The sequence below is a fragment of the Triticum aestivum genome, chromosome 7A (genome assembly GCF_018294505.1).
Source record: "Triticum aestivum cultivar Chinese Spring chromosome 7A, IWGSC CS RefSeq v2.1, whole genome shotgun sequence".
NCBI classification, from domain to species: Eukaryota; Viridiplantae; Streptophyta; class Magnoliopsida; order Poales; family Poaceae; genus Triticum; species Triticum aestivum.
The window spans coordinates 113,479,462-113,482,768 of record NC_057812.1 but is presented as its reverse complement, the minus strand read 5'-3'; the positions used below and the strand labels follow the sequence as shown (position 1 = coordinate 113,482,768).

The 3,307-nt window shown below is 50.8% G+C and overlaps 1 long non-coding RNA gene across 1 annotated transcript; it reads left to right on the top strand.

The window, feature by feature from the left end:
• The first annotated feature begins 213 nt into the window (after nucleotides 1–213).
• On the top strand, nucleotides 214–3,020 carry LOC123152502 (uncharacterized). The gene is made up of 2 exons (XR_006476216.1): nucleotides 214–2,283; nucleotides 2,806–3,020. It is a non-coding gene; the product is annotated as an uncharacterized lncRNA (long non-coding RNA).
• Nucleotides 3,021–3,307: the final 287 nt, after the last annotated feature.

Genomic DNA, 3,307 nt, shown 5'->3' with positions numbered 1-3,307 from the left:
CGCCTTGCGCTTGTGCAGCACGATCGCCGGCTCCACGATCGCCCGGCGCCCGGAGTCCGCGCGAAAAGGCCCGTCCCTTGCCCTACTCCCCTAGCGGCACTGTTACGCACGACATGAGCAGGAAAATTGTTGGGTCGAGGTCTGTAGGGCGAGGCCACGGACATAAAGTGCGCCAGGGGGAAAGCACAAAGCAGAGCGCGCACCACCGTCGTCATCACGGGACGGGAGGACCGGGCGACCGACGGAGCGAAACCCGGAGGGCAGCCCCAGCGGCGGGCGCGCCGGGAGATGCCGGGGCCTTTGCGGAGCGGCATCTCGCGGCGTACGTACGTCCGTCCGGCCCGGGCCGACGCGCCGGGGGCGGGGAGGACGGGGACGCGACAGGAGTGCGTGGGCGCGTGGTGGAAAATAGCGCGGTGATGATGCGGCGGGGAAAGGGAGGGGCGCGCGGGTCGGCTCAATGTTTTGTTTCTCCGCTGTGCCGTCTCGAGTGGGACGAGGAGGCGGGGAGACGGCGGGCGGATGCGTCAAGGGCGACGAAGATGATGGAGTTTGTTGCCATGAGTGGCCTTGCGTGCCTTGCTCGCGTCGGGAGTTTTTCTACTGGTGAGTGATGGAGTTTTTTTTCGTTTTTTCTTTTTTGAGGAAAGCTTTCCAGTGATGGAGGGTGGAACAGCAAACCGGAGACGGACCGTGTGCCCCGGAGGAAACAGACTCCGTGGAACGGCTACAACAATGCACGTGCTGAGACCATTTGGGGGACGTTTTGCAGCGTCCAGTTATCACGGTAGGACTTTCTTTTTATGAAATATTTTGATAGGACTCTCAAAGCCCGTCGCCATATATCTTGGTACGGTGGTGAATCGGTGACGAAGGTGACGGGGTGCTCTACTCTCGCATCAGGTGTACACATGATCTTATGACCACACGGGTTTTTGGTAAACAGCCGTCCAAGTGTGGACATTGTGACCACATTTGCCCCTTGTCTGTGAGGAAGCACTCTTTCTCTTTGCTCTCCTATTTTTGTCTCTACTCCTACTCCTTGCTAGTGCCCTTGTGGCTATTGCTATCGTTGGGCTAAAAGTATTCATGAAACCTCCCATTCCTAACTACACACTTGGGTGTAACTCATCAAGCAACCCCAAATAGTGTGAGAGAAATAGTGTCTCATTCGTAGCTCGATGTGTAGTTGTGTAGGAGGAACATTTTGAAACAATATATAGCCTAGAGACAGAAGCAAATGCGGTGGGTGGGATGCAATATGCAATGCAACTCATCAATAAAAGATACACATGAGATTTAAGATCATCCCAGAAAGTGACAAATATAAAGGCCATAGGATATTTATACTTGTCAGTAGGGTATAAAGGCCCACCGCTAAGAACCGTGACGATAGCCACTCATCCAAATCAACAACCGTGACGGCACTGGCACGTTGACTAGGTCCCTGTCACTCACCCCGGGCATAAAAACTGAAGACCGAAGACCGAAACCGGAAAGACCGAGACCGAACCCGAAAAGACCGAATTAAAAAAGACCGAATAAAATACGGTCTGCATAAGTAGAAGACCGAATTAGTTACGGTCTGATCGGTCCTACTGTCTCTAGGACCGAATAGACCATATAGACCGAATAGCCCATACGCAAGAGGCCCATGTGGCCAGCCCAATGGTCACACACAACACGAGTACACGTCCTCCTCCTCACATCACGGTTCACAGGAACGCATCCGGCAGCCAATTCACTCCCATTCCTCTTATCCTCTCCCACTAGGAACCCTAGCCGCCGCTCGTCGCCCACCGCTGTGGCCCGACGCCCCATGCCCATGAGATGTGAGCCGGTGATGGCCGCCGCATCGAGGCGTGTGGCGTGCCCATGCCGACGAAGATCGGCGCCCCGAACCCCGACCCCAACCAGTGGAGACCGGTGCCCCATGCCGCCATCCTCGACCCTCCGTCAGTCGCTCCACTGCCGACGACACGGCCGTCCGCCGCCGGTGACGACCGCCGCATCGAGGCGCGCGGCGCGCCCCTGACCGATGAAGATCGACACCCCGAGCCAAGGCCCCAACCAGTTGAGACTGGCGCCCCGCGCCGCCATCCCCGAGCCCCCGTCAGTTGCTCCACCGCCCGCGACACGGCCGTCCACCGCCGGTGCTCCGTGCCCCGATGACTGGTTCAACAGCTGCAGTCCATCACCACTGATCAGCACCCGTCTTCTTCAACTCTGTTCGTCGGCTCGCTGCCTACTGCCCTCCTTCATTTCTTCACATCGCAGCTGAAGGTGAGCATCTACTTCATGTCTCTATGTACATCATCTGTGATTCCCATGAAAACAAATTAGGTACATGCCTTCCAATGTTAGCTGCAGCTAATTTGTTATATCTGTCATCAGAACCCACTATCCTTCCTGTTGTGAAACTAATCATGTGAGCACACCCAGCATAATAGCGAGTATCATTGTCAAATTGTATTGTTGCTATCTGCTCTAATAGCGAGTATCTTTTTTCTCTTTTGTAGATATATAGCCGAATCTGAATCTGAACATCATGATGCACACATAGTAATTTGTTTGATTGTTTGTTCCTCATCTTGTAGTAATCTTCAAACTGTAGTAGGTACTGATTGCATTTGTCATCAACCAAACATACTCCACTCCAGAACTCTCCATTTTTCATCAACCAAACACACTCCACTCCAGCACTCTCCTCGCATGCTAGAAATCAACCAACTTTTCCATGAACTAGCAGAAGATGTTACCAACACTAAGATTATGAAATTTTACTGAATACTTGACTTGTTGCAGAGACAATTGAAGAATTTGGGGACAAGGTGAAGGGAAAGCACAAGGTCCATGGTGGTGCCGAAATTGATTTGTTTGATGTCAAGTACTATGTTATCAAGTACTAAGTGATGGTTGTCTGCTGTTTGCTGCTTGTCGATTCCAATATTCCATGGGCTGTTGTTGCTTGTGGTCTTATTACTTTGTGTCAAATATAAATGGTGTTGCTTGTTGTCTTCTCACTTTTTGTCAAATGTAAATGTTGTTGCTTTTTAACTTCTTACTTTCTGTCAAATATAAATGATATGCATACATGAATCTTGTTGCTGGAACATAAATCATAAATCTTCTTACTTCGTGTCAGATATGAATCTTGTTATTTCCTGTAAAATATAGACATAGAATTGTACTGGAAGTATCATGAATCTGAGTTGTACTAATTAATTTGGTCTGTTTGGTCGGGTCCTCAATTATGAAAGATCAAATTATTAGAAGACCGAAAAGACCGGATCGAATAAACCGAAAA